Below are 10,000 nucleotides of genomic sequence, written 5' to 3'. Positions count from 1 at the left end.
GTATGCAAAGTGTCCACAGGCTTACGGCCATACCACTCTGAACACGCCCGATCTCGTCTGATCTCGGAAGCTAAGCAGGGTCAGGCCTGGTTAGTACTTGGATGGGAGACCGCATGGGAATACCAGGTGCTGTAAGCTTTTCCACTTCACTTATTAGAGACAGCCAGTGCGCTGCTCCAGCAGTGAAACACCCAACTTTAAAGTGCCACTGCCACTGTCACATACACACTATGTAGAGCCACCGCCACATACACACTATAAGGAGCGTGTATGCAAAGGGCCGACAGGCTTACGGCCATATCACTCTGAAAAAGCCCGATGTCGTCTGATCTCGGAAACTAAGCAGGGTCGGGCCTGGGCAGTACTTGGATGGGAGACCGCCTGGGAATACCAGGTGCTGTAAGCTTTTCCACTTCACTTTTTAGAGACAGCCAGGGCGCTACTCCAGCAGTGAAACACCCAACTTTAAAGTGCCACTGCCACTGTCACATACACACTATGTAGAGCCACTGCCACTGCCACATACACACTATAAGGAGCGTGTATGCGAAGGGCCCACAGACTTCGGGCCATACCACTCTGAACACGCCCGATCTTGTCTGATCTCGGAGGCTACGCAGGGTCGGGCCTGGTTAGTACTTGTATGGTAGACCGCCTGGGAATACCAGGTGCTGTAAGCTTTTCCACTTCCGTTTTGAGAGACTGCCAGGGTGCTGCTCCAGCAGTGAAACACACAGCTTTAAACAGCCACTGCCACTGTCACATACACACTATGTAGAGCCACTGCCACATACACACTATAAGGAGCGTGTATGCGAAGACCCCAAAACTTACGGCCATACCACTCTGAGGACACCCGATCTCGTCGGATCTCGGAAGGCAAGCAGGGTCGGGCCTGGTTAGTACTTGGATGGGAGACCGCCTGGGGATATCAGGTGCTGTAAGCTTTTCCACTTCCCTTTTTAGAGACATCCAGGGTGCTGCTCCAGTAGTGAAACACCCAACTTTAAAGTGCCACTGTCACATACACACTATGTAGAGACAATGCCACTGACACATACACACTATAAGGAGCGTGTATGCAAAGGGCCCACAGGCTTACAGGGTTAAGGCCATACCACTCTGAACACGCCCGATCTCGTCTGATCTCGGAAGCTAAGGAGGGTCAGGCCTGGTTAGCACTTTGATGGGAGACCGCCTGGGAATACCAGGTGCTGTAAGGTTTTCCACTTCCCTTTTTAGATACAGCCAGGTTGATGCTCCAGCAGTGAAACACACAGCTTTAAAGAGCCACTGCCACTGTCACTTACACACTATATAGAGCCACTGCCACATACACACTATAAGGAGCGGGTATGCGAAGGGCCCACTAGCTTACGGCCATACCACTCTGAACACGCCCGATCTCGTCTGATCTCGGAAGCGAAGCAGGGTCGGGCCCTTTTTAGAGACAGCCAGGGTGCTGCTCCAGCAGTGAAACACCCAACTTTAAAGTGCCACTGTCACTGTCACATACACACTATGTAGAGCCACTGCCACTGCCACTGTCACATACAGACTATGTAGAGCCACTGTCACATGCACACAATGTAGAGACACTGCCACTGCCACATACAAACTATAAGGAGCGTGTATGCAAAGTGCCCACAGGCTTACGGCCATACCACTCTGAACACGCCCGATCTCGTCTGATTTCGGAAACTAAGCAGGGTCGGGCCTGGTTAGTACTTGGATGGGAGACCGCCTGGGAATACCAGGTGCTGTAAGCTTTTCCACTTCCCTTTTTAGAGACAGCCAGGGTGCTGCTCCAGCAGTGAAACACCCAGCTTTAAAGAGCCACTGCCACTGTCACATACACACTATGTAGAGCCACTGCCACTGCCACATACACACTATAAGGAGCATGTATGGGAAGGGGACAGAGGCTTACGGCCATACCACTCTGAACACGCCCGATCTCGTCTGATCTCGGAAGCTAAGCTGGCTCGGGCCTGGTTAGTACTTGGATGGGAGACCGCCTGGGAATACCAGGTGCTGTAAGCTTTTCCACTTCCATTTTTAGAGACAGCCAGGGTGCTGCTCCAGCAGTGAAAGACCTAGCTGAACACATTGAACGCTCCACGCCTTGAGCAGAGTGCCACAGATACGGAGCACCAGGGCCACGAATCTGCGTCGGACGCGCCTGTCAAGCTGTAGTCCGCGGGGAGGTGCTTAAGCGTCGGCCCACGAGTTGGGCTGATGGGCAAGGTTACTGGAGCTTTCTGCAGGCTGAACTGATTGGGATTGTCACATACACACTATGTAGAGACAATGCCACTGCCACATACACACTATAAGGAGCGTGTATGCAAAGGGCCCACAGGCTTACGGCCATACCACTCTGAAAACACGCCGGATCTCGTCTGATCTCGGAAGCTAAGCAGGGTCGGGCCTGGTTAGTACTTGGATGGGAGACCGCCTGGGAATACCAGGTGCTGTAAGCATTTCCACTTCACTTTTTAGAACCAGCCAGGGCGCTGCTCCAGCAGTGAAACACCCAACTTTAAAGTGCCACTGCCACTGTCACATACACACTATGTAGAGCCACTGCCACTGCCACTGCCACATACACACTATATAGAGACAATGCCACTGCCACATACACACTATAAGGAGCGTGTATGCGAAGTGGCCAGAGGCTTACGGCCATACCACTCTGAACACGCCTGATCTCGTCTGATCTCGGAAGCTAAGCAGGGTCAGGCCTGGTTAGTACTTGGATGGGAGACCGCCTGGGAATACCAGGTGCTGTAAGCTTTTCCACTTCACTTTTTAGAGACAGCCAGGGCGCTGCTCCAGCAGTGAAACACCCAACTTCAAAGTGCCACTGCCACTGTCACATACACACTATGTAGAGCCACTGTCACATACACACTATGTAGAGCCACTGCCACATACACACTATAAGGAGCGTGTATGCGAAGACCCCAAAACTTACGGCCATACCACTCTGAGGACACCCGATCTCGTCTGATCTCGGAAGGTAAGCAGGGTCGGGCCTGGTTAGTACTTGGATGGGAGAATGCCTGGTAATACCAGGTGCTGTAATCTTTTCCACTTCCCTTTTTAGAGACAGCCAGGGTGCTGCTCCAGCAGTGAAACACCCAGTTGAACTCATTGAACGATCCACGCCTTGAGCAGAGTGCCAGAGATACGGAGCACCAGGGCCACGAAGCTGCGTCGGACGCGCCTGTCAAGCTGTAGTCCGCGGGGAGGTGCTGAAGCGTAGGCCCACGAGTTGGGCTGGTGGGCAAGGTTGCTGGAGCTTTCTGCAGGCTGAACTGCGTGGGGTTGAGGAGGGCACAGTGTGTTGATGAAGTACGGGTATCAGTGCTCATAGACACTGCCAAGAGCTGCCGATGCGGTCACATGCACACTATGAAAAGCCGCTGACTCTGTGACGTACACACTATAAAGAGCCACAGCCACTGTCACATACACACTATGTAGAGCCACTGCCACTGCCACATACACACTATAAGGAGCGGGTATGCAAAGGGCCCACAGGCTTACGGCCATACCACTCTGAACACGCCCGATCTCGTCCGATCTCGGAAGCTAAGCAGGGTCGGGTCCTTTTTAGAGACAGCCAGGGTCCTGCTCCAGCAGTGAAACACCCAACTTTAAAGTGCCACTGCCACTGTCACATACACACTATGTAGAGCCACTGCCACTGCCACTGCCACTGTCACATACACACTATGTAGAGCCACTTTCACATACACAATATGTAGAGCCACTGCCACTGCCACTGCCACTGTCACATACACACTATGTAGAGCCACTTTCACATACACACTATGTAGAGCCACTGCCACTGCCACATACACACTATAAGGAGCGTGTATGGGAAGGGCCCACAGGCTTACGCACATACCATTCTGAACACCCCCGATATCGTCTGATCTCGGAATCTAAGCAGGATCAAGCCTGGTTAGTACTTTGATGGGAGACCGCCTGGGAATACCAGGTGCTGTAAACTTTTCCACTTCCCTTTTTAGAGACAGCCAGGGTGCTGCTCCAGCAGTGAAACACCTAGCTGAACTCATTGAACGCTCCACGCCTTGAGCAGAGTGCCACAGATACGGAGCACCAGGGCCACGAAGCTGCGTCGGACGCGCCTGTCAAGCGGTAGTCCGCGGGGAGGTGCTTAAGCGTGGGCCCACGAGTTGGGCTGGTGGGCAAGGTTGCTGGAGCTTTCTGCAGGCTGAACTGCGTGGGATTGTCACATACACACTATGTAGAGACAATGCCACTGCCACATACACACTATAAGGAGCATGTATGCGAAGGGCCCAGAGGCTTACGGCCATTCCACTCTGACCACGCCTGATCTCGTCTGATCTCGGAAGCTAAGCAGGGTCGGGCCCTTTTTAGAGACAGCCTGGGTGCTGCTCCAGCAGTGAAACACACAACTTTAAAGTGCCACTGCCACTGTCACATACACACTATGTAGAGCCACTGCAACTGCCACTGCCACTGTCACATACACACTATGTAGAGCCACTGTCACATACACATTATGTAGAGCCATTGCCACTGCCACTGCCACTAACACACTATAAGGACCGTGTATGCGATGGGCCCAGAGGCTTACGGCCATACCACTCTGAACACACCCGATCTCGTCTGATCTCGGTAGCTAAGCAATGTCGGGCCTGGTTAGTACTTGGATGGGAGACCTCCTGGGAATACCAGGTGCTGTAAGCTTTTCCACTTCCTTTTTCAGAGACAGCCAGGGTGCTGCTCCAGCAGTGAAACACCCAACTTTAAAGTGCCACTGCCACTGTCACATACACACAATGTAGAGACAATGCCACTGCCACATACACACTATAAGGAGCGGTTATGCGAAGGGCCCACAGGCTTACGGCCAAACCACTCTGAACACGCCCGATCTCGTCTGATCTCGAAAGCTAAGCAGGGTCGGTCCTGGTTAGTATTTGGATGGGAGACCGCCTGGGAGTACCAGGTGCTGTAAGCTTTTCCACTTCCCTTTTTAGAGACAGCCATGGTGCTGCTCCAGCAGTGAAACACCCAACTTTAAAGTACCACTGTCACATACACACTATGTAGAGACAATGCCACTGCCACTGCCACATACACACAATAAGGAGCATGTATGCGAAGGGCCCAGAGGCTTACGGCCATACCACTCTGAACACGCCCGATCTCATCAGATCTCGGACGCTAAGCAGGGTCGGGCCGTTTTTTGAGACAGCCAGGGTGCTGCTCCAGCAGTGAAACACCCAACTTTAAAGTGCCACTGCCACTGTCACATACACACTATGTAGAGCCACTGCCACTGCCACTGTCACATACACACTATGTAGAGCCACTGTCACGTACACACTATAAAGAGCCACTGCCACTGTCACATACACACTATGTAAAGCCACTGTCACATACACACTATGTAGAGCCACTGCCACATACACACTATAAGGAGCGTGTATGCGAAGGCCCCAAAACTTACGGCCATACCACTCTGAACACGCCCGATGTCGTCTGATCTCGGTAGTTAAGCAGGGTCGGGCCTGGTTATTACTTGGATGGGAGACCTCCTGGGAATACCACGTGCTGTAACCTTTTCCACTTCCCTTTTTAGAGAAAGCCAGCGTACTGCTCCAGCAGTGAAAGACCCAGCTTTAAAGAGCCACTGCCACTGTCACATACACACTATGTAGAGCCACTGCCACATACACACTATGTAGAGCCACTGCCACTGCCACATACACAGTATATATAGAGACAATGCCACTGCCACATACACACTATAAGGAGCGTGTATGCAAAGTGCCCACAGGCTTACGGACATACCACTCTGAACACGCCCGATCTCGTCTGATCTCGGAAGCTAAGCAGGGTCGGGCCTGGTTAGTACTTGCATGGGAGACCGGCTGGGAATACCAGGTGCTGCAAGCTTTTCCACTTCACTTTTTAGAGACAGCCATGGCGCTGCTCCAGCAGTGAAAGACCCAACTTTAAAGTGCCACTGCCACTGTCACATACACACTATGTGAAGCCACTGCCACTGCCACTGCCACATACACACTATAAGGAGCGTGTATGGGAAGGGCCCACAGGCTTACGGCCATACCATTCTGAACACCCCCGATCTCGTCTGATCTCGGAAGCTAAGCAGGATCAAGCCTGGTTACTACTTTGATGGGAGACCGCCTGGGAATACCAGGTGCTGTAAGCTTTTCCACTTCCCTTTTTAGAGACAGCCAGGGTGCTGCTCCAGCAGTGAAACACCTAGCTGAACTCATTGAACGCTCCACGCCTTGAGCAGAGTGCCACAGATACGGAGCACCAGGGCCACGAAGCTGCGTCGGACGCGCCTGTCAAGCTGTAGTCCGCGGTGAGGTGCTTAAGCGTGGGCCCACGAGTTGGGCTGGTGGGCAAGGTTGCTGGAGCTTTCTGCAGGCTGAACAGATTGGGATTGTCACATACACACTATGTAGAGACAATGCCAATGCCACATACACACTATAAGGAGCGTGTATGCGAAGGGCCCACATACTTACGGTCATACCACTCTGAACACGCCCGATCTCGTCTGATCTCGGAAGCTAAGCAGGGTCGGGCCTGGTTAGTACTTGGATGGGAGACCGCCTGGGAATACCAGGTGCTGTAAGCTTTTCCACTTCACTTTTTAGAGACACCCAGGGCGCTGCTCCAGCAGTGAAACACCCAACTTTAAAGTGCCACTGCCACTGTCACATACACACTATGTAGAGCCACTGTCACATACACACTATGTAGAGCCACTGCCACTGCCACTGCCACATACACACTATGTAGAGCCACTGCCACTGTCACATACACACTATGTAAAGCCACTGCTACTGCCACTGCCACATACACACTATAAGGAGCGTGTATGCGAAGGGCCCAGAGGCTTACGGCCATACCACTCTGAACACGCCCGATCTCGTCTGATCTCGGAAGCTAAGCAGGGTCGGGCCTGGTTAGTACTTGGATCGGAGACCGCCTGGGAATACCAGGTGCTGCAAGCTTTTCCACTTCACTTTTTAGAGACAGCCATGGCGCTGCTCCAGCAGTGAAACACCCAACTTTAAAGTGCCACTGCCACTGTCACATACACACTATGTAGAGCCACTGCCACATACACACTATGTAGAGCCACTGCCACTGCCACATACACAATATATATAGAGACAATGCCACTGCCACATACACACTATAAGGAGCGTGTATGCAAAGTGCCCACAAGCTTACAGGCTGACGGCCATACCACTCTGAACACGCCCGATCTCATCTGATCTCGGAAGCTAAGCAGGGTCGGGCCTGGTTAGTACTTGGATAGGAGACTGCCTGGGAATACCAGGTGCTGTAAGCTTTTCCACTTCCCTTTTTAGAGACAGCCAGGGTGCTGCTCCAGCAGTGAAACACCCAACTTTAAAGTGCCACTGTCACATACACACTATGTAGAGCCACTGCCACTAACACACTATAAGGAGCGTGTATGCGAAGTGCCCAGAGGCTTACGGCCATACAACTCTGAACACGCCCGATCTAGTCTGATCTCGGTAGCTAAGCAGGGTCGGGCCTGGTTGGTACTTGGATGGGAGACCTCCTGGGAATACCAGGTGCTGTAAGCTTTTCCACTTCCCTTTTTAGAGACAGCCAGGGTGCTGCTCCAGCAGTGAAACACCCAACTTTAAAGTGCCAATGCCACTGCCACATACACACTATAAGGAGCGTGGATGCAAAGGGCCCACAGGCTTACGGCCATACCACTCTGAACACGCCCGATCTCGTCCGATCTCGGAAGCTAAGCAGGGTCGGGTCCTTATATGAGACAGCCAGGGTGCTGCTCCAGCAGTGAAACACCCAACTTTAAAGTGCCACTGCCACTGTCACATACACACTATGTAGAGCCACTGCCACTGCCACTGTCACATACACACTATATAGAGCCACTGCCACTTACACACTATAAGGAGCGTGTATGCGAATGGGCCAGAGGCTTACGGACATACCACTCTGAACACGCCCGATCTCATCTGTTCTCGGAAGCTAAGCAGGGTCGGGCCTGGTTAGTACTTGGATGGGAGACCGCCTGGGAATACCAGGTGCTGTAAGCTTTTCCACTTCCCTTTTAAGAGAGAGCCAGGGTGCTGCTCCAGCAGTGAAACACCCAGCTGAACTCATTGAACGCTCCACGCCTTGAGCAGAGTGCCAGAGATACGGAGCACCAGGGCCACGAAGCTGAGTCGGACACGCCTGTCAGGCTGTAGTCCACGGGGAGGTGCTTCAGCATGGGCCCACGAGTTGGGGTGGTGGGCAAGGTTGCTGGAGCTTTCTGCAGGCTGAACTGATTGGGATTGTCACATACACACTATGTGAGGACAATGCCACTGCCACATACACACTATAAGGAGCGTGTATGCAAAGGGCCCACAGGCTTACAGACATACCTCTCTGAATACGCCCGATCTCGTCTGATCTCGGAAGCTAAGCAGGGTCAGGCCTGGTTAATACTTGGATGGGAGACCGCCTGGGAATACCAGGTGCTGTAAGCTTTTCCACTTCACTTTTTAGAGACAGCCAGGGCGCTGCTCCAGCAGTGAAACACCCAACTTTAAAGTGCCACTGCCACTGTCACATACACACTATGTAGAGCCACTGTCACATACACACTATAAGGAGCGTGTATGCGAAGGGCCCACAGGCTTACGGCCATACCACTCTGAACACGCCCGATCTCGTCTGGTCTCGGAAGCTAAGCAGGGTCGGGCCCTTTTTAGAGACAGCCAGGGTGCTGCTCCAGCAGTGAAACACCCAACTTTAAAGTGCCACTGTCACTGCCACATACACACTATGTAGAGCCACTGCCACTGCCACTGTCACATACACACTATGTAGAGCCACTGCCACTGCCACTGCCACATACACACTATGTAGAGCAACTGCCACTGCCACATAGACACTTTGTAGAGACAATGCAACTGCCACATACACACTATTAGGAGCGTGTATGCAAAGTGCCCACAGGCTTACGGCCATACCACTCTGAACACGCCCGATCTCGTCTGATCACGGAAGTTAAGCAGGGTTGGGCCTGGTTAGTACTTGGATGGGAGACCGCCTGGGAATACCAGTTGCTGTAAGCTTTCCCACTTCACGTTTTAGAGACAGCCAGGGTGATGCTCCAGCAGTGAAACACCCAACTTTAAAGTGCCACTGCCACTGTCACATACACACTATGTAGAGCCACTGTCACATACACACTATGTAAAGCCACTGCCACTGCCACATACACACTATAAGGAGCGTGTATGGGAAGGGCCCTGAGGCTTACGGCCATACCACTCTGAACACGCCCGATCTCGTCTGATCACGGTAGTTAAGCAGGGTTGGGCCTGGTTATTACTTGGATGGGAGACCTCCTGGGAATACCACGTGCTGTAACCTTTTCCACTTCCCTTTTTAGAGAAAGCCAGCGTCCTGCTCCAGCAGTGAAAGACCCAGCTTTAAAGAGACACTGCCACTGTCACATACACACTATGTAGAGCCACTGCCACTGCCACTGCCACTAACACACTATAAGGAGCGTGTATGCGAAGGGCCCAGAGGCTTACAGCCATACCACTCTGAACACGCCCGATCTCGTCTGATCTCGGTAGCTAAGCAGGGTCGGGCCTGGTTAGTACTTGGATGGGAGACCAACTGGGAATACCAGGTGCTGTAAGCTTTTCCACTTCCCTATTTAGAGAGAGCCAGGGTGCTGCTCCAGCAGTGAAACACCCAGCTGAACTCATTGAACGCTCCACGCCTTGAGCAGAGTGCCAGAGATACGGAGCACCAGGGCCACGAAGCTGAGTCGGACGCGCCTTTCAAGCTGTAGTCCGCGGGGAGGTGCTTAAGCGTGGGCCCACGAGTTGGGGTGGTGGGCAAGGTTGCTGGAGCTTTCTGCAGGCTGAACTGCGTG

At 52.7% G+C, this 10,000-nt stretch overlaps 19 non-coding genes and 6 pseudogenes across 19 annotated transcripts; all 25 read left to right on the top strand.

Annotated features, from left to right (window-relative positions):
* Positions 1-19: 19 nt before the first annotated feature.
* Positions 20-138, top strand: LOC139281985 (5S ribosomal RNA). The gene has a single exon (XR_011597105.1). It is a non-coding gene; the product is annotated as a 5S ribosomal RNA (ribosomal RNA).
* A 149-nt stretch (positions 139-287) lies between these two features.
* Positions 288-406, top strand: LOC139306510 (5S ribosomal RNA). The gene has a single exon (XR_011599479.1). It is a non-coding gene; the product is annotated as a 5S ribosomal RNA (ribosomal RNA).
* A 155-nt stretch (positions 407-561) lies between these two features.
* LOC139281692 (5S ribosomal RNA) lies at positions 562-680 on the top strand (annotated as a pseudogene).
* Positions 681-828: 148 nt separating this feature from the next.
* On the top strand, positions 829-947 carry LOC139307138 (5S ribosomal RNA). Its single transcript, XR_011599586.1, has one exon. It is a non-coding gene; the product is annotated as a 5S ribosomal RNA (ribosomal RNA).
* A 157-nt stretch (positions 948-1,104) lies between these two features.
* Positions 1,105-1,223, top strand: LOC139281683 (5S ribosomal RNA; annotated as a pseudogene).
* A 427-nt stretch (positions 1,224-1,650) lies between these two features.
* On the top strand, positions 1,651-1,769 carry LOC139282167 (5S ribosomal RNA). Its single transcript, XR_011597283.1, has one exon. It is a non-coding gene; the product is annotated as a 5S ribosomal RNA (ribosomal RNA).
* A 155-nt stretch (positions 1,770-1,924) lies between these two features.
* On the top strand, positions 1,925-2,043 carry LOC139282137 (5S ribosomal RNA). Its single transcript, XR_011597253.1, has one exon. It is a non-coding gene; the product is annotated as a 5S ribosomal RNA (ribosomal RNA).
* Positions 2,044-2,362: 319 nt separating this feature from the next.
* Positions 2,363-2,483, top strand: LOC139282152 (5S ribosomal RNA). The gene has a single exon (XR_011597268.1). It is a non-coding gene; the product is annotated as a 5S ribosomal RNA (ribosomal RNA).
* A 194-nt stretch (positions 2,484-2,677) lies between these two features.
* On the top strand, positions 2,678-2,796 carry LOC139282098 (5S ribosomal RNA). The gene has a single exon (XR_011597214.1). It is a non-coding gene; the product is annotated as a 5S ribosomal RNA (ribosomal RNA).
* A 175-nt stretch (positions 2,797-2,971) lies between these two features.
* Positions 2,972-3,090, top strand: LOC139307698 (5S ribosomal RNA; annotated as a pseudogene).
* Positions 3,091-3,902: 812 nt separating this feature from the next.
* On the top strand, positions 3,903-4,021 carry LOC139281745 (5S ribosomal RNA; annotated as a pseudogene).
* Positions 4,022-4,630: 609 nt separating this feature from the next.
* Positions 4,631-4,749, top strand: LOC139281892 (5S ribosomal RNA). The gene has a single exon (XR_011597017.1). It is a non-coding gene; the product is annotated as a 5S ribosomal RNA (ribosomal RNA).
* Positions 4,750-4,904: 155 nt separating this feature from the next.
* LOC139305926 (5S ribosomal RNA) lies at positions 4,905-5,023 on the top strand. Its single transcript, XR_011599363.1, has one exon. It is a non-coding gene; the product is annotated as a 5S ribosomal RNA (ribosomal RNA).
* A 486-nt stretch (positions 5,024-5,509) lies between these two features.
* Positions 5,510-5,628, top strand: LOC139307753 (5S ribosomal RNA; annotated as a pseudogene).
* A 217-nt stretch (positions 5,629-5,845) lies between these two features.
* Positions 5,846-5,964, top strand: LOC139305658 (5S ribosomal RNA). Its single transcript, XR_011599314.1, has one exon. It is a non-coding gene; the product is annotated as a 5S ribosomal RNA (ribosomal RNA).
* Positions 5,965-6,125: 161 nt separating this feature from the next.
* Positions 6,126-6,244, top strand: LOC139306832 (5S ribosomal RNA). Its single transcript, XR_011599536.1, has one exon. It is a non-coding gene; the product is annotated as a 5S ribosomal RNA (ribosomal RNA).
* Positions 6,245-6,563: 319 nt separating this feature from the next.
* On the top strand, positions 6,564-6,682 carry LOC139281791 (5S ribosomal RNA). The gene has a single exon (XR_011596922.1). It is a non-coding gene; the product is annotated as a 5S ribosomal RNA (ribosomal RNA).
* A 260-nt stretch (positions 6,683-6,942) lies between these two features.
* LOC139304573 (5S ribosomal RNA) lies at positions 6,943-7,061 on the top strand. Its single transcript, XR_011599131.1, has one exon. It is a non-coding gene; the product is annotated as a 5S ribosomal RNA (ribosomal RNA).
* A 225-nt stretch (positions 7,062-7,286) lies between these two features.
* LOC139281870 (5S ribosomal RNA) lies at positions 7,287-7,405 on the top strand. Its single transcript, XR_011596996.1, has one exon. It is a non-coding gene; the product is annotated as a 5S ribosomal RNA (ribosomal RNA).
* Positions 7,406-7,548: 143 nt separating this feature from the next.
* Positions 7,549-7,667, top strand: LOC139306109 (5S ribosomal RNA). Its single transcript, XR_011599400.1, has one exon. It is a non-coding gene; the product is annotated as a 5S ribosomal RNA (ribosomal RNA).
* A 367-nt stretch (positions 7,668-8,034) lies between these two features.
* LOC139282111 (5S ribosomal RNA) lies at positions 8,035-8,153 on the top strand. Its single transcript, XR_011597227.1, has one exon. It is a non-coding gene; the product is annotated as a 5S ribosomal RNA (ribosomal RNA).
* Positions 8,154-8,472: 319 nt separating this feature from the next.
* Positions 8,473-8,591, top strand: LOC139305676 (5S ribosomal RNA). The gene has a single exon (XR_011599318.1). It is a non-coding gene; the product is annotated as a 5S ribosomal RNA (ribosomal RNA).
* A 472-nt stretch (positions 8,592-9,063) lies between these two features.
* On the top strand, positions 9,064-9,182 carry LOC139303846 (5S ribosomal RNA). Its single transcript, XR_011598990.1, has one exon. It is a non-coding gene; the product is annotated as a 5S ribosomal RNA (ribosomal RNA).
* Positions 9,183-9,364: 182 nt separating this feature from the next.
* LOC139307462 (5S ribosomal RNA) lies at positions 9,365-9,483 on the top strand (annotated as a pseudogene).
* A 161-nt stretch (positions 9,484-9,644) lies between these two features.
* Positions 9,645-9,763, top strand: LOC139281927 (5S ribosomal RNA). The gene has a single exon (XR_011597051.1). It is a non-coding gene; the product is annotated as a 5S ribosomal RNA (ribosomal RNA).
* Positions 9,764-10,000: the final 237 nt, after the last annotated feature.

This window comes from Enoplosus armatus, chromosome 2 (assembly GCF_043641665.1).
Source record: "Enoplosus armatus isolate fEnoArm2 chromosome 2, fEnoArm2.hap1, whole genome shotgun sequence".
Classification (NCBI taxonomy): domain Eukaryota; kingdom Metazoa; phylum Chordata; class Actinopteri; order Centrarchiformes; family Enoplosidae; genus Enoplosus; species Enoplosus armatus.
The sequence above is the reverse complement of the archived record's forward strand: the minus strand, read 5'-3'. Positions and strand labels throughout refer to the sequence as shown.